Below are 19,368 nucleotides of genomic sequence, written 5' to 3'. Positions count from 1 at the left end.
GGTTGCAGTTTCAAAAAGCTTTATTGTCAATCATATGTAAGACGCCGGCCCTCTCTGCCTGCACTGACTGCCCGTTCTGGTCTCTCATTATCTGTTGCTATACCTAGCCCACTCTAATGTTGCTAATTGAATTTATAGCAAAATACTATACTTTTTCTGAATATTAGTATTTTATTACGCGTGTTTATGAAATGTATTTGATAAATATTATAATTTAGATATAAATATTCAAAAATGAAATTATGGTTTAATAAGGGAGAACTTTTTTTCACCTTATAAAACCGAAAGTTGTTTAAGGAGAGGAATTGTTGAAATAACTTAAAGTGAATCTAGCATTAGATAGTCAGCTGCTCATTAGCCTGCTGCGGGTAGGAGGAAGCATATTTTTAGTGTTCTTTTCCCTTAACAATGTCTTTTTCTCTTTTCTCTACAGATGGATGGACCCATCTGTGTTCAGGCACTATTCAGGGTCAGCAGCTACTTCCTGGGCTGAGATGCTTGCTCAAACTTGATACAATTATTACATCCTGGTGCCTGTGCAGTACCTGGCTGTGTTAACAAATTTCTGACCCAGATCAGCCAATTGTCGTGTAGTCTCACTTTGTGACTTGTTACAATGTATAATCATTCACTTGGGGAGAGGAGACTGAAGCTTTGTTTCCTCCTGCCTGCAGCAGGCTAAAGACATAATTTCTAAACAAAACCAAAGAAATTCCCAGCTCAACTTACCGACCAGCCTGCTAACCAACCAAATTGTCCTGTCTAACAGTGTGCGTTAAAAACAGGAGTTTAGTCAGCACACATTTGCAAATACATGCATAAGCTACAGAGTCCTGTCAAGGCACCCAGTATTATCTATAGTCCTAACTCTAAATTTTGAGAGCCTCCACAGTGGAAGCACATACATTATAATGGATAGGCAGAAGGCAGGTGAGCCTGGAGCGAGCCCCCCCTCCTTAAAGGCACAGGGGAATTTGGAGACCCAGCATATAGCACCATGGCAGCAAAGGTGTCCAGTACATCCCTTCACTAATAATTTCAGCCTAGGCAAAGTGACTTGACATTTGCTACAGAGTCCTATCAAGGCACCCCAGTATTATCTGTAGTCCTTTTTTTTTTCTCTCTTTTTTTTTTCTACGGTTAATTACAAAGAAGGTAACGTGTGCTTAGCCCCTGGAGCCAGGGCCTCCATATCTTAATGAATTTATTGTAATTTCCTTTCTTAGTATATACCGTCTTTTCTGTCCAGACCAAGGAATCCATTGTCCTAAGCCATTCCCCTAGAGTTGGTGGTGTTGCTGAAAGTCAGGATTGCGCTATCAGTTTTCTCGCCTGGTATAGACACCTTATTATAGCAGTAGTCATATTGGGGTTCCCCATGTTACCTCTTACCAACCCTAAGATACACACCTTAGCGTCCATACCTAGTTTAACTTTAAACCTATAGTTTATTGTTCCAACCACTTCCGGACAGTATCTTACTAGTTTTGGACACCTCCATACCATATGTATGAGATCTCCTGTCTTTAAACACCTAGGACATTTGTCGTCTGGTCTGCGACCGAACCTATACAGCCTCCTGGGAGTATAGTATGCTCTATGCAGAAGGAGGAGGTGCGAGGCCTTCTGTGACGGAGAGACGGACACCATCGGCCCAAGTTCCAGTATTCTTTTCCACTGGATGTCCGTCAACACCCCCACATCCGCCTCCCACCTCTCCCTAGGGCCAGGAGTTGCTCGCTGGGCTACCATTTTATCCATTAGCTGCTCATACACATCTGCGATCAGTCCCTTAGTATTTGTTGCTTTGACTATTTTATTAAGGAGTGGTGTTTTACACCACACCATAGGGCAGGTCCTGAATTGAGTGTTTAGTGCATGCCGGATCTGCAGGTAGCTGTAAAATGTATTGTACGGTACTCCATATTCTGATCTCAACTCTATAAAGGATCTTAAGTTATAATCTCTATACAGATGAGCTAGTCTGTGTATTCCATGGCATTCCCAGATGAGGTTCCTTTCAATAGACAGTAACTCCCGCAGGGATTTATTAAACCAAATAGGTGAGAATTCGGTGATGCCCCTATACCCCATGGTCTTCTTAACTATCTGCCAGATTTTAGTTACTAATTTATATGTTGGCAGCTTTCTCTGAAGCGAACCCGCTTCTAGTGCTTCCACCAAGAACTTATGCGGATTACCTTCTAACATTATTTTATTGCTGGCGCGTGTATCGCCCGGGGGTTCGCACCCCCCAATGTGCTGTAGTTGGGCGGCTAAATAATAGCCATAAGGGTGAGGGATTGCCAGTCCTCCTTCCCAAGTGGGTCGCTGCAATGCCTGTAGACTGATCCTGGCCTGGCCCTTTTTCCAAATTAACTCCCTAAATAAAGAATTTATTTTCAAGAACCATTTTCTCCCGATCCATACCGGGGAGTTATGGAGAATATATAGCAACTGTGGCAACCATATCATTCTAATCAGGTTCGATCGTCCTGCCAAAGATAGGGGAAGCCGGCACCAGATGTCACATTTTTTTAAAAATTTTACAAGCAAGGGGGTCAAGTTGTCTTGGATGTAATGGTTGGGATCATTAGTCATTACTATTCCCAGATACCTTAACTTATCTGTTATATTTAACCCAGGAATACCGTCAGGAGGGGTACTAGTAGCTGAGTCAAGCTGTAAAAGCAATGATTTCTCCCAATTAATTACAAGGCCCGAGATCCTCCCAAATCCTTCTACCAGTTGCATCATTTTTTTCAAGGATGGTCCCGTGTCTCCCAGAAAAACCAAGACGTCATCTGCGTAAAGCACAATTCTTTCCTCACCACCTTTCCTCCTAAAGCCCCGTAGCCCCGTTGACCTTCTTATAGCTTCCGCCAGTGGCTCCATTGCTAGAGCGAATAGGAGGGGTGATAGTGGACACCCCTGCCTTGTGCCCCTTTCAAGCGTTAAACTATCTGAATACTCATCATTAACCTTTAGTTTAGCTGTTGGGTAGCTATACAAGATTTTCACCCAGTTAATAAATGAAGGGCCAAACCCAAATCTCTCCATTATCCCCCAGAGATATCCCCATTCAAGGCTGTCAAATGCCTTGGCTATATCCAGGGACATGACAGCTCTGTGGTCCTTACCCTCCACTGGGGTCTGAAAGTTCAAGTATGCCCTTCTAATATTTACACTAGTGGACCTATGGGGGATGAACCCTGCCTGGTCCGGATGTACCAGGTTGGTGATGCATTTACTTAACCTGATTGCTAGCACCTTTGCTAGGATTTTAATGTCCGAGCAAAGTAGCGAAATCGGCCTGTATGAGGATACATCCAGTTGGTCCTTCCCTTCCTTTTGTATAAATATAATATTAGATTCTGTCATTGAGGCAGGTAATCCACCATCTATAGCCGCCTCTTCTAGTGTCCTCAAGAGGGTGGGGAGCAGAACCTCCCCATAATATTTATATATCTCCAGGGGGAGTCCATCTGGACCCGGGGACTTATGGTTGGGCATATCTGCCACAGCACTCTTTAACTCTTCTAGTGTTATAGGGGATTCTAGGTTAGCTTTATCTATTGTAGAGAGGATCGGTAATTCAAGTCCCTCCAGGAATCTATCCATCTCTCCCCTTACTGTAACCTGCTTTGATTTGTATAGAGTACTATAAAAATCAAAAAATATCTCCTTGACTTTCACAGGGTCGGCTGTAATTTCCCCATTTAGGGACCTAATCGCAGAGATTGTTGAGGATGGAGAATTAGTGCTTGCCAATAGAGCCAGCATTCGGCCCACTCTTTCCCCCTCCTCAAAACACCTCTGTCTCTGAAAAAGTCTTCTGTTCTCAGCGTTTCTAATTGTTACTGCTTTGTATTCCTGTTGCTTCCTGGTCCATAACTCCCTTGTCCCTGGGTTGGGGTCCAGCACGTATTGTCTTTCCAACTCCATAACCTCGTTTCTAATGCGTTCACCTTGCGTTCTTGTTTTCCTCTTCACCCTCGTTATATGCTGGATTAGGAGTCCCCTAAGAAAGGCCTTTAAGGAGTCCCAGACCACCCCCCCCCTGACGCTGTGCCTGAATTGTATTTTATAAACTCTTTTAAACTAGTGGATATTTCTTCCGTGCTCCCTATTACCTCCAACCATACTGGATTTACTGTCCAGGGTCTCTGTATTTGTCTATCGTGGATGTACACTGCTAGTTTCAGAGGCGAGTGGTCTGATATCCCTCTTGGGCCGTATTCTATCTTATGCACTAGGGGGTGCGCTTCTTTATTGCCTATAGCTAGGTCTATGCGGGATAATGTGCGATGCGTCCCTGAGTAACAAGAATATTGCCTGTCATTTGGGTTACGGATTCTCCAGCGATCGCACCACCCAATCTCCTCTAGGAACTGAGCAAGCCTACCCTCCTTTGCCCTTTCTGTCCAGGCACCAGGTGGAAGCCTGTCTTGACGACTGTCAAGGACTGCATTGAAGTCCCCGAACAAAATCAGCGGGGTGCCTATCTTGTTCTCCATATAATCCAGCAGGCAGTGTAAAATTTCCAACTTGAATGGGGGGGGGGGGATATATATATTTGCTATGACAAATGCTCTACCCTCTATCAGGCAATGTAAGAAAATGTAGCAACCCAGTGTGTAAACGCCACCCCTTTTTTAACCAAAATATTCACTCCCCTTGCGTAGGAGGAGTAAACTGAGTGGAATTGCGTTTGAAATCTCCTGCCCCCAATTTGTGACTTAGACTCATTCGTCAGGTGCGTCTCCTGCAGGCAAATCAGTTCAACACAGTGGGATTCCAGTTCTGAAAATACGGCAACTCTTTTGACAGGATCACCCATGCCCCTAACATTCCATGAGCTTATACCAACTGTGCTAGACATCAAAAAGAAAATTAAAAAAAAATTTTGATAAAAAGAGCAACCCAAAAAACAAGGGGCCTAAAAAAAGACCCAGCAGAAACATACAAAATTAGAGACAGAAAGGGGGGTAGCCCCAGGACAGCCATCTTATGCAATATAGAATATAAACCACTCTTTTGCCCAAGCCACCTAGTCAAACATAACAAGCTTCTTACTTTAAGATTTGTCATTTGCTTTAACTTATCTGTGGTTTCTAAATCAACAAACAGTGCTATTACTATGATCAGAGGTGTGAGGGGCGAGGGGGGAGCCACTACTTCCCCCCCCTCGCCCCCCCGACCCCCAAAATTCCATTTCTTACCTTGTGCATGTGTAAATAACTCAAACCCTTATGTAATTTTTTACCCTTATCCCCCCCCCCGCTTCAGTTTAACGTAGTGCTTGAATCCCACATAGGGGATAATTAACCCTTTACCCAGTGACCCCTCCCTTCCCCTCCCATGCCTGATTCGGCTAGCCCTGGAGGCCTTTATTGTGACCCTTGTGCACCCTACAACCCAACCCCACCCCTTATTTAACATTTAATAATTCAACATTTTTATTTTTTTTTAAATTCCCAGCTCTATAAGTTCTTTTTGTTATCCTCCAACCATACTGTGGCCCTGTCAGCTGCATCAAAAAATGAACTGTCCCTAAAGCCTCTACGCGTAAACGCACTGGGTATAACAGTGCGTATGAAATTTTATGAGACCGTAGAGCACGTTTCACATCCATGAATCCTGCCCTTCTTTTTTGCAAGTCCGGAGAGTAGTCAGGATAAAATGAAATCCTAATGCCGTTGTAAAGAATTTCTCCCTTCTCTCTGGATTTTTGCATTAGTGTCACCTTGTCCTTGTAGCAAAATAACTTGATAATCATTGGTCTAGGGCGGCCCCCCCGATGCAATGGGCCTAGTAGGGATTCAGTGCGCTCTCTCAACAGCGAAAAAAGGTGAAAAAATATCAGTCCCGAAAAGCCCCTTGAGCCAATTTTCCATAAATACCTCAGGGCGGGGCCCTCGCTTCCCTCTGGGAGACCCATCACCCTAACATTGCATCTGCACATCCTATTTTCTATTTCATCCATTTTACTTCTATATATTTCAAACTGCGCTTGCATGTTCTTAAATTTTCGTTGGATATACTGTATCCTCAACTTGGCTCAGTCTTTCCTCTATAAGGGTGGTCCTCTCTAACACTTTCTGAAGCTCCTGGCCCATAGAGCGTAGTTCTTCCTTGAGGCCCCTAAGTTGGTTGCACAGATCATTCAGGGATCCCTTACATGCGTTCACTGCGGCCAGTACCTCCTTTAATGTGGGCTCAGGTTCGCCAACTGTGCTTAAGTCAGAGGAGGCACCGTTAGTGAGTGCCATACCTTTCTCCAAAGAAACTAACTCAGGGCTTTTTTTATTTGTTGTTTTAGTGCTAGCTGGTAATGCAACTGAAGCTGCTGACATTCTACCCACGCTCTTTCTATCCCCAGCCAATCCTGTCTGTGTCTTCTCGTGGGGTAATTGGTTGCTTTTAGCAGGAGAATGCGAAGGGGTGTGTGCGTATTTTTCTAACTTTGCTGCTGCTGTAGCTGCTGTAGATGCCGGTACCGCTACGTTCCCCTTTTCCTTAGAGGAGCGGGTAGGCTGTGCTGCTGAACTCTCCTGTGGCTGTTGGGGGTCCTCGCCCTTCCTCCTGGTCATCATTGGGGTATAATACAATGACAAGGTAGAATTTCAACAGTTCCTTTTGCCCAATTTAGTATTCCTGTGTGTTACTACTGTCACCCCTTTATATCCCGCTTACTAAGATAAGTATGGCGTTTGCAGTCCGCAGTTGTTACTTGACTTCTGCACTCCTTAGCAAGTATTTCCTTTTTCTTTCTTTTCTCCTTCTCCTTCTTTCCCTTCCCCTGCTTTACACTTTTATGCTTCTCCTCTTCTGCTGTGTACTATCAGCAAAGTGCTACATAAGCCCGCCTTTATTACTCCTGGTCTTCCTGAGCTATAATAAGCTATAACCAGATACCCTCGTACCTGTCTTGGAGTATTCAAGGGCTGTGCGCCCTCCTTGCATACGCTCTTGGCGTCCGCCGCTGCTGTAGCAGGGGGGGTCAGATCGCTTGGCTAGCGCGTCCGATCTTCCGACTCGTGGCTGAGTCACGTGGGTTTTTCCCCGGCTCTCGCGAGAGTCCCGGCCGTTGCCGGGTTATGGAGCAGGACAGCACCAGGAAGGTATGGGCGGCATGGATTGAGCCGAATGCGCAGCAGCACGGTAACACAGTGATGAGCCGACACTCCGTATCGGCTTCAAGCACCAGCGTCCTCTGCTCTACGCCACCTCTCTCACAGGTGGGACACAATCAACCAGACAGAATAATCACGGCGAGGGCTGAGTACTCGTGCTGTATTAGGCAAGCATTATGCTGGGTACAATTGCTGGGGAAGGGGCTGGCAGCATGGAAGCCGGAGCAAGGAGAGAGCTCACTCACGCCCGTTCACACCAGCATCCGGTCACTTGGGGAGAGGAGACTGAAGCTATGTTTCCTCCTGCCTGCAGCAGGCTAATGATATAATTTCAAAACAAAACCAAAGAAATTCCCAGCTCAACTTACCGACCAGCCTTCTAACCAACCAAATTGTCCTGTCTAACAGTGTGCGTTAAAAACAGGGGTTTAGTCAGCACAGATTTGCAAATACATGCATAAGCTACAGAGTCCTGTCAAGGCACCCAGTATTATCTGTAGTCCTAACTCTAAATTTTGAGAGCCTCCACAGTGGAAGCACATACATTATAATGGATAGGCAGAAGGCAGGTGAGCCTGGAGGGAGCCCTCCCCTCCTTAAAGGCACAGGGGCGCACTGGACACCCAGCATATAACATCATGGCAGCAAAGGTGTCCAGCTCATCCTCTCACCAATATTTCAACAGTACAAACAAATGGCCACTGCCCTCACCTATAACTGGTCTTTGCAGCAATGAGCACATGGAAGCGCAACACATGCAAAACAAAACCAGAGAAATTCCAGGGCTCAACTTACTGAACAGCCTGCTAACCAACTGAATTGTCCTGTCTAAAAGCATGTGTTAAAAATAGGGGTTTAGTTTGCACAAATTTTCAAATACATGCAAAAGCTACAGAGCCCCATTAAAGCACCTCAGAATTTTGTGTAGTCCTAACTCTAAATTTTGAGAGCCTCCACAGTGGAAGCACATACATTATAATGGATAGGCAGAAGGCAGGTGAGCCTGGAGCAAGCCCCCCCCCTCCTTAAAGGCACAGGAGAGTCTGGAGAACCAGCATATAGAACCATGGCAGCAAAGGTGTCCAGTCCCCTCACTAATAATTTCAGCCTAGGCAAAGTCACTTGATTTAGCTCAAGGACTACTATAAGTTAAAAAATGTACAGCTTTTGCTGTATATCGTCAGATATTAATGTAGACCTGTAAGGTTACTGTAGGGTCTTTTTTAATGTATATTATTAACAGTTGTCCCCACTTGTGTGCAGTGGGAAGGACATTCACTATATTATATTGAATGGCACAACAAAGATAAAAAGCTTTGTGTATCTGAATGTCAGCATTAGCTAGCCATAGATGCCAGAGAACTGTCAAGCATGCCATCACAATCTGATCATCTCACAATGTCTCCTGTGCCAACCCTAAACAAAACGTTTTGGTTATACAAGTGTTCCTGTTTAGAATATAGAGGTGGGAGGGGAAAGTGCTGGAGAGACAAGATTTTCCAAATTGTCAGCTCTCTTTCTGCCTTAAGAATTGTAATGTACAATCATCTGGGTCTGCACCCAATCAGCAGATATTTGGAATCAGCCACATGAGAAGATTGTCATCTAAATTAAATAGACACCTGCACAATAGCCAGCAATTGCATTAAAACTTAAATGGTTGGTTTGAATGTGTTGACTTCAGAAATATAATTTCACTTCTCTGTATTTACAGTTTGATGCAAAAGACACAAAGAATGTGTTGAAAAGCTCATTTGTTGAAATGGTTGCAGTAGATCATAAAATACATCATGTGTTGATTAAACTCATACAGTGGAAACTACATACTTATGAAAAATGGTGGAACATTAGTTCTGTTATAGATGGAATGCTGAAATAGATACAGTGATAGATATGTATATATGTAAAACAAATTAAATCAATAAAGCAGACTAAATGAAAAAAATGGTTTGTGTCAAAAGTTCATCTAGTGTTAAAATTGTAGTATTGATCAATGGGGTTATAAATCATGTGGGTGAAGCATGCAGATGGTAGTGCAGATGTGTTTAGTGGTAGTAGTAAATCAGTGCCCTAGATGTCACAAGTAGAAATAGAAATATTACTGTTAAGGAGACACTCAGGTCACATTAAAAAAAAAGAAGAAAAATGTGACTTATAAGAAATTGGGGTTAATTTACTAAAGCAGAAGAGGCTGCTCACAAATTATATGTTCATTTTGCAATATGAATGTTAGAATATAACATAAAGCTATATTTATTCTGAATACCCAATCATGTGCAGGGGAAACAAAAAAATATATATATCTTTTTTGAAAAGAAATTGTTGGCTATGGATAGAAGCCCATGAAATGAAATTGTGGCCCCCAACATCTCCAGATGCTGATGTGGACCTTAGATCGAGGGGGACTTTAACTAAAACAAAAATAGAAAAAACAATAGAAGCTGCAAACCATGGATCACCTGCATATGATGCTTTACTTAGTGAAACATAGTGACCATTTGTGCACTGCAGCCATGACGGGTAGGCCCAGAGTAAGAGAAAATGTGGACCCAGAACAAAATAATCTAAAACAATAGATTTAACAAACAATAGCAATTAGAGTCAAGTGGGAGTAGACTGATAAGGAGGGGCTTCAAAAAGAGTCGGATCAGAGTGCTTCAAGCCCAAATGGTGTTCTGCACAGTACAAGAGAACTTAACCCTATGCTCCTATGTAGATTGATATTATGAAAGTCACATCAGCCAGAAAGCAGTTTGGAGTCTTTGGAGGTGGTTAATTTGGTGTTTGTGTGAAATATTTAGGAACTCACCTTTAATATGGTGAGTTCAATTTCACTGCAGTCAACAGGTAAATGACCTGTGATTTTTAGGATCAGGATGTATCTGTGGTTAGTTTGCAAATTGTGCCCATGTGTTGTGGTTGTATAGTATAATATATTTAAGTGGTTTCACAGAGTCATAGACTATGGGGGAGATTTACTAAAACTGGTGCACGCAAAGTCTGGAGCAGCTGTGCACGGTAACTAATCAGCTTCTAAGTTCAGCTTGTTTGATGAAGCTTTGACAATAAAACCAGAAAGCTGATTGGTTGCTATGCAGAGCTGCACCAGATTCTGGGTGCACAAGTTTTAGTGAATTAACCCCTATGTTTGTTCTTAGTACCTTCAAAGCGCTTCAACCTTAAAGGGGTTGTAAAACCTTGAGGTTTTTCACCTTAATGCATTCTTTGCATTAAGGTGAAAAACCTTCTGTAGTGCAGCAGCCCCCTTTTTACTTACCTGAACCCGATCTTTCCAGTGATGAAAATGAGCCCAGCAGCTCCAAGCGCTGTCTCGGGTCCTCATTGGATAGATTGATAGCAGTAGCAGCCTTTGGCTCCCGCTGCTGTCAATCAAATCCAGTGACACGGGAGCCGGGGCGGGGGCCGAGTCCTGCTGTCTGTGTCAATGGACGCAGCAGCAGGACTCGGGAGCGCACTCGCACGGGTGCCCCCTTGGAATGCGGGTCTCCGAGAGGGCACTCGTTGTGAGGAGGAGCCAGGAGCGACGCTGGGGAAACCCAGAAGAGGAGGATCATGGGGCCATTCTGTTCAAAACCCTTGCACAGAGGAGGTAATTATACCGTGATTGTTAATTAAAAATAAAAAAAACACAAACCTTTACAACCCCTTTAACCTGTACTACAGTTCTATTATTTTGTAAAAGAAATACATTTAAAAAATCTTTGTAATAAAAAGCTGTTATGGCTATTAAATTCCATTTCAGGTGTGGACTGGTTATTTACAGGGAATGTCACAGCATGGCATAGAAGTGGAGTAGGAGGTTGACTGGGTATATCTGTTCTAACCTAGTCAAGATCTTTCAGGGACACAATTGAAGGAACACCATCATCATTGGAAGGTTAAAAAGAATATCGCAAAATATGTAAAAAAGAAAATCAAGCCCACAAAAATAAAAAATGAAGGACAGATTGCAAAAGATTGTAAAATGAGCGCCATATTATTCTTTACTATACTAACAGTAAAATGGTAGGTCTGAGCATGTAGGGGCTCAAAGTTGGTGTCTAGACACAGAGAGACGGCTTATATCCACATATGATTAAAGAGACGAGCTCTGTTTTTTTTTAAGCCATTGTTTCTGAATTTTTTTTTAGAAATAAAACTAAAAAATGTTATAGTTCAGTCAAAATATATATATGACCACAGAAATTTAATTAAACAGGTTTGTGGAAAGTAAGAAAAGATCAAGTCCATCAGAAAAAAAAAGTCCTCCATCAGCAAAAACAGGTCATGTCCATAGGTGGATTAAACCAAAAATCCTTAACAAGATTGGGGAAATCTACAAATAACACATAAACAAATAAAAAGAGCACACGCTAAGTACAGTAGAGTTGAAAGCTTTAATGTTAAAATCAAATGCAAATTGGCCACTCACAAAATTAAAATAGGAAAGGCATGTACTCAACATTCCCCAGCGTTTGCACCTCTTTGTATTCACACTTGTAGTCCTGGATAGCAGTGCTGTCAGATGTGCAGCTGAAGGACAGACCAAGGTTTTCAATTTAAATATATTTTAAAAATGTGTATTCAATGAAGAACACATCATTGGATTATATGCGGATGACATACTCCTTGCCTTAACTGATCCCTTCTCCTCTTTACTGGCGATACAAACTATTTTACGGAAGTTTGGTTCAATCTCCCTATATAAAGTAAACAAATCTAAATCGTCTATGCTACCTCTTCGACTCCCTCCATCATTACAAAAACAAGTTTCAGAGGTTTCCTTCTCTTGGACGCACTCATTCCAGATAACGTATTTAGGTATTAGAATAACTTCCCCTGGCAACCACATTTTCAAAGCACTACTCTCTATTGCTCAGTAAACTCTCGGAACTCTCTAACAGTTTATCCAAAGCTACAGTCTATTGGGCAGGTAAAATAGCCCTTTCCAAAATGTTTTTTTTTTTTCCTCATGTATTGTACTTTTTTCGATCTATGTCCTTTCGTATATTATCAGCACACCTTAAGACTCTGCAAAAAATGGTGAACACTTTCATATGAAACAACAAAAAAAGCTAGAGTAGGTAAAGACTCTATGTTTATACTTGCTTCCCATGCAGGATTAGGAGCTCCTGATCTTGCTAAATATTATAAAGCTTCCATTTTAGAACAAACTAAATTCTGGTGGTTGCCCACATGAGACAAAAGATGGATCCAAATTGACCAACAAGCAATAACCCATGACCTCCAGGCTGTGCTAGGGGCCTCTTTGCTTACCCATAAAACCCCAAGATCCTTTTTACACACAGCCAACACCACACTTCAGACATGGACCTTAAAGCTTGCTGGCCATGACTACAAAATCATTGACTTAAACACCCCACTTTCATCATTATCCATAGTAATCCCAGAACTAGACATATCGTCATGGAGAAGCCAGGATCTCAATCTAGTAGCTCAACTATTTGATCAACGTCAAATGCGCTCCTTCCAAGACCTTACAAAAACTTTCAGCATCCCTCACAAAGATTTCTATAAATATTTTCAAGTCCGACACCTCCTGTGCCCCATGAAAAAAGGGGAGGATCTACTGTTAAAATCAATCTACACTTTCTTTACTTCGGAAAGATTGAATCTCCCTGATATACACAGCCTGATGCTCTAAGATGATACCGGCCAAGCTCCCAACTATGATCTCTTGGGAATGTGATCTAGGAATCTCCTACAGGACCCTGCAATGGCAACAAGCCCTATCTCAACCCAAAAAACTATCCCGATGCATCTCTCACTGGGAAACAGTACAAAATGTTCTGCAAAGGTGGTATCTTAGACCACAAGCATTAGCTCAATGACACCCTGACACCCATTCCCCATTATGTTGGAGGAAATGCGAACACATGGGATTCATTAGGCATATATGGTGGTACTGCCCAAAGATCCTTACATTCTGGAAAGATGTCTTTGCCTTATTTCCTCTGCCAGTGGGATAAATCACCCTCCGACCCCAGAAACTGCTCTTTTTGGCATTGGTTTAGACAAATGGCCAAGCAAGACTCAATTTTTTATTAACCATGTCTTAATAGCCGCCAGGGGGGCCCTGGCCAATGCATGAAAATCAGAATGTACTCCTTCCCCCCTCCTCACAGTTATAAACTTCCTAAATACACACACTACCTTCAAAAACATTTTTTTCACAAATTCAAGACAAAAATCTCCTTATTTCAGATCAACTGTAAAAAAAAAAAAAAAAACAAAAAAAAAAACCTAACAGTTATGGTCACTCTATTTATGGCATATAAAATTAGAAAAACAATTTATAGGATGTAGTCATAATCACAGAATTATATACTACGGCACTGTAAACATTGCATGAGACTTGATTTTTCAAAGTAGAATTTTTAATTTAACTATCAGTTTTTATGTTCTGATACAGAAAACAATGTGTTAGGGCATAAAAAAATGTTATTGTTACATGACTTGATCACAGGAAGGGTCATGTATTTGTAACTTGGTAAAACAGTTATATTTTAATAATCCGTGATACAAATAGAGCATTTGCATTTGTGTTCTTCTTCACTTTCCTTGTTTTCTTAAAGATGCAGACTCTGATCAAAAGGGAGAATGATTCAGAAAGCACAAACATTACATCTGAGATCCAATCACCAAACAACCTTTATGTTTAATTACTGAGTTGTATATGGGTATTGGATGTGGATGGGTACCTTTACTCTAGCATCATTAGGAAGGCTGCTGGTGGGATAATCACACATAGAATGCATTCAATAAAATTCGCAAAGCATTTAAGAGGTTTTAAGTGATCGCAAACACTTTGTAAATGGCAGTGACTAGGCACAAGGCAGGTTTTCCAGTTGTTTGCACTTACTGCAATTAGAGATTAATGAGATACTTTTTACTATGTAGTAAATACACCTGACCACACTCTGCAACTTTGCTAATTCTTATGGTGAACATTTACACATTCAATGGTTATTCTACAGGCAATGAAAATCCATTATGGAACTACAAATTTTTCAAAACAGCTTAATGCAGGTAATAAATGGTTTTATTAAAGTAAATACTGGGAAAAGTAAAGGAGCTGCTACAGTTGATCTTCTTTGAAAAATTCAAATATATATCCAAGGAAAAAAGTTGTACTCCATGATATATCAAGTAGATTTATTAGGTAAACAGAAAGATTGCCCTTTGAACTCTTCTCTCTGACATATTTTACTAAATATTGGCTCAAATTAAACATAAAGGAAAAAACAATGATTAGTCTCGGATAAAGTAGGGAATGGTTAGACCCCCTACCAAGCAGGAACTGACAGCCCCTGTACATCTACGGGAATCAGAGAATGATCAGATTTTATACAGTCTAAGCTTGTAAACTCTTAAAATTTAAAATTCAAAGTGAAACTTTATCCAAAAGGGGAAGTTCAAATTTTCTGCCCCCTCCCCCTTTACATTTTTGAATTTTTTTTTTTTTGGGGGGGGAGTGGGTACCTGGTTTTGACAGGTACCCACTCCTACTTCTGCTGGGATTTCCTAGGTGAACCAAGTAAAAGTTCAGACCCCCTCTCTGCCCACAGCCTCTTGGGACACAACACAGGCCCCAGAAAGCTGCAGGACCATTCATACAGCGCAGCGAGGCCCTCACATGCAATGGTTCCGAAGTTGCGAAGAGTCACAGCCAGATTCTCACAGTTAGCATGGATGCACCGGAGTCCCAAAGACTGGCGAAGAACTGGCCCGGGTGAGGACAGTGCTGGATACCTTGACAGGTAAGTGTTTCTTTATTAAAAATCAGCAGCTACAGTATTGTGTGTTTGGGGGACACCGAAGAGCCACTTTAAATAGATGTGTTTTGAAGTAGAAGGGGAAAGGGGAAAACTTTTTTTTGCAAAATATAAGATGGTCTTTTTTTACTTACTGTGCTCTATAAAACTGAGTTATTTTGTGAGAGTTTAAACGCTACATAAGGTTTTTTATCCTTTCTTGATTTGAAATTAACCTGTGGCCAGGCTATGGACATTATGCATTTGAAAATTCTTAATAAACAGTAATTCAACTTTATAGTCTCTATTGTGATGCTAGAATGATGACATTATTCCACAGTACCTGCAGTTACAGAGGTCAGGGAAGGCTTATTTTAAACCTAATTTACTGTTAGATAATGTGGAATTTTGCAACACTTATAGTATTTAATAGGTATCTGAAGGAAATTTCAATAAATATGATGAGCTGACCAGCTGATTTGAAATACGGTGCAATTTTATTTATCGCACAATGGCATCCAAAATAGAAAATAAATACAAAAGTCACAGAAATATATCAATTCAGTGTAAGTTAAACTAAAATACAAGAAAAAAAAAAAACAGAAGTTATAAAAATGTCTAGAAAATTATGACAAGCTTATAGAGGCATGTCTGCCTCACCATGTGCACTGGATAAGAAGGACTTACATGACGTGACTTAGTAGAGAGCAAAAACACCCCTTTAAGCTTGTTAGTATGTAAAAGGTGTATAAATACATGTCTTTATGCCTTCATGCCTCCTTGTGTGTGTCTGTGTGAGTGTGTATGTGAATTTATGAATTAATGTATCTACTAGGTCTCTCAAGACATCTTTTTTATGTTACATGCAGACGTCATAATTCCAACAGCAGATAGCCTTGTATAACACTTCAGTACTGTTTACTACAGCTATTTGTCTGATGAAAGGGGGGAACTGAGTACGTCCTAAAGGCCATAATATGTATTTTGATTGACAAACACACTTGTAACACTTTATTCTTGTTCTGAAAAATGTCTTATCAACTAAGTCTCTCAGGAAAGTTGTATAACCAAAAATCTACTTAATATACACTATATCACCAACTTGTACATAAAAAAAGCAACATACATATTGTGGCAGTGTGGTACCCTTCCAGGGTCTAAATGAAGATTATAAGCCAAGATTCTCAACCAGGCAGGTTGAGGGTCTTCAGGGGGTTTGCCTAATGCAGAGGAAACTGGCTTTTCAGGTATCTCATTGTTTTCTAAAGTCAATTTTGGGACCTGGAGCCTGGAGATTTCTAAGAGATTTGGGTGGGATGAAACCTCCAATCCTGGGTCCAGCTTGTGTGAACAACCAGCACACTAATTGGTCAGGTGTGTGCTGAGCATTTAGTAGTGACCTGACCATGGTTCTGGACCCCACCCCGGCAGACAGGAGGTCAGGCCCAGGAGTAAGGCGAGCTCCACCGAGGAGAGAGGTGGGAGCCAGAACAGCAAAGGGGCTGCTATGTGTATGGTCCAAACTCTGGTTGATGAGTAGTCTGTAGAAGACAGACAAGGGCCTGGAGTGTAAGGCCAGAGCAGCAGTGCTGCAAGTGCAATCCAGAAGGTCTGAATGTTTGTTTTCTTTGGATGGAAGACAAACGCTGAATACCCCTGCGTGGGACACTCTCGTTACTGTGTTTTTTTTCTGAACCTACTTTTAATAAAATTGGGCAAGAAATATATATATATATATATATATATATATATATATATATATATATATATATTAAACTAATACACATACAGTGCACATACTTTTTACCTATTATGTTACATTACAGCTTTTAGTTCAGTGTTTTTTTAATCTGAATTATATGTGATAGATCAGAACACAATAGTCTAAGTTGGTGAAGTAAAATTCGAAAATATATACGTAAAACTATTTTTCAGAAATAAAAAACTGATAATTGTCATGTGCGTATGTATTCACCCTCTTTGTTATGAAGCTCATAAAAAGCTCTGGTGCAACCAATTACCTTCAGAAGTCACATAATTAGTGAAATGATGTCCACCTGTGTGCAATCTAAGTGTCACATGACATCTCTCATTACATATACACAGCTTTTTGAAAGGCCCCAGAGGCTGCAACACCTAAGCAAGAGGTACCGCTAACCAAACACTGCCATGAAGACCAAGGAACTCTCCAAACAAGTAAGGGCAATGTTGAGAAGTACACGTCAGGGTTAGGTTATAAAAAAATATCCAAATTTTGATGATCCCTAGGAGCACCATCAAATCTATCATAACCAAATGTTAAGAACATGGCACAACAGCAAACCTGCCAAGAGATGGCCGTACACCAAAACTCACGGACCGGGCAAGGAGGGCATTAATCAGAGAGGCAGCACAGAGACCAAAGGTAACCCTGGAGGAGCTGCAGAGTTCCACAGCAGAGACTGGAGTATCTGTACATAGGATGACAATAAGCCAGACGCTCCGTAGAGTTGGGCTTTATGGCAGGGTGTAAATAAAAAGTGGGGCGCTAGGAAAAAGGTAAAATATTGAAAGTGATCAGAATGTGTGTCTAAGCGTAAATAGTGCATTAAACACTAATGTGACATTCAAAATCACAAAATCAATTAAACGATATATATATAGTGAAACATATATCTATATGCAACAATGCGACTGTGCCCACACTTTAGCACGCGTCACTTTATGATATATGTGGAAAGAGAAATATCAGTATTCCGACGTGTAAAATGTTTAAATGTTATTGACCGTACCAAAAATGTGCAACCCAAAGTGACAGTGAGTCTCACACATTCAATAAGATGTATGAAAAGAATAACCTATATATTGGGTTAACATAATGCATAGGTGTGAGACCTCAATAAAGAATGCAAAAAGGTGAGTGTAAACCGTGATAAAACACACAAAATATAAAACTAAAATAAAGTAAAATAAATAAAAAGTAAGATCTATATCTGTTCTCTATATATGAACATGAATGGATAAGTGACAATATAAACAATAGGTGCCCAATATGTCCCAATGATGGGTATCAGAAAACACAAATAGAATTGTGTCATGCAGACATAATGTCTAGCAAATAGAGTCCATATTAATGTATATATATAAAGTTCATACAGGTGGATGTACAATGGTGTTGGTATCCCAGATCTCTATATGCTTCTTGAGATGCTCTAAGGTAAAGCTGATATTCTGATTTTTGCCTTCTTATTGGATCACATCAAAAGGTAGGGAAAGATGGGGTACTCTTACCAGCAATGATGGACTCACACGCCATGAGCGGTGAGTCAAACAAGCTTGTACCGCCAAGCGGTGGGTGTAGGGCCGGTCCAAATCGATGGAAAATTCCAGATAAAATAAGGGCCTGGAAACTACTCACCAAGGGAAAAATAGACCGAGCCTGAATGCCCAGCAATCTTGTTTGCCATCTTGATCAAAAATATAGAGGGTTAGAGTCATTATCCACGCTCCATTCAATAAGTGACAGTTCCCAAGATATAAAAGAAAAAAGAGAGCCTCCCCATGGTGTAAATCCAACAAACGGATAAGGGGTTTATTCAAAGGAATGTATCTTCCAACGTCCAATAAAAACAATAATGACGATAAAATTTGGTTCAATTGAACAGGTAAAAAGCGCAGTAGAAAAAAGTGGCTAGACTAGCATATAGCAACTGGCACATTTTGAGTTTGTGAAAAGGCATGTAGGAGACTCCCAAAATGTATGCAGGAAGGTGCTCTGGTCTGATGAGACTAAAATTTAACTTTTTGGCCATCAAAGAAAATGCTATGTCTGGCGCAAACCCAACACATCACATCACCCAAAGAACACCATCCCCATAGTGAAACACGGTGGTGGCAGCATCATGCTGTGGGGATGTTTTTCAGCAGTTGGGACTGGGAAACTGGTCAAAGTTAAGGGAAAGATGGATGGTGCTAAATACAGGGATATTCTTGAGCAAAACCTATACCACTCTGTGTGTAAATTGAGGCTAAGACGGAGGTTCACCCTTCAGTAGACATGTGCATTTGTTTTCGTCCGAATGCATTTTCGTCCGAATTTCAGGTATTTTCGTTATCGTTTTAACAAGCGATAACGAAAGTGCAGAATCCGAAAAACGAAAGATCAGACATAAACAAATGCTTTATTTTCTTTTTGTTGTGACAACAGTTCGATATAGATAGGAGATTCGACATGATGCTAACAATAACAATCTGTGTCCATCAAACCTGTGGTTGAATGTGCCTAACCTTAACTCTATTAGTCCAAGATTATTCTACATAGAGAGAAAAGATTCGACATAGAGAGAAAAGATTCGACATAGAGAGAAAAGATCGCTGCTGGAATTGGGTGGGGGAAGTAAAATAAAAATAATGATGATGATGAATGTTATTGGCTGATTGTAACCAAAGAGGAGGAGCAGTAAAATAGCTAGAACTAA

The sequence above is a fragment of the Aquarana catesbeiana genome, linkage group LG05 (assembly GCF_042186555.1).
Source record: "Aquarana catesbeiana isolate 2022-GZ linkage group LG05, ASM4218655v1, whole genome shotgun sequence".
Lineage (NCBI taxonomy): Eukaryota > Metazoa > Chordata > Amphibia > Anura > Ranidae > Aquarana > Aquarana catesbeiana.
This window is presented reverse-complemented; position numbering follows the sequence as displayed.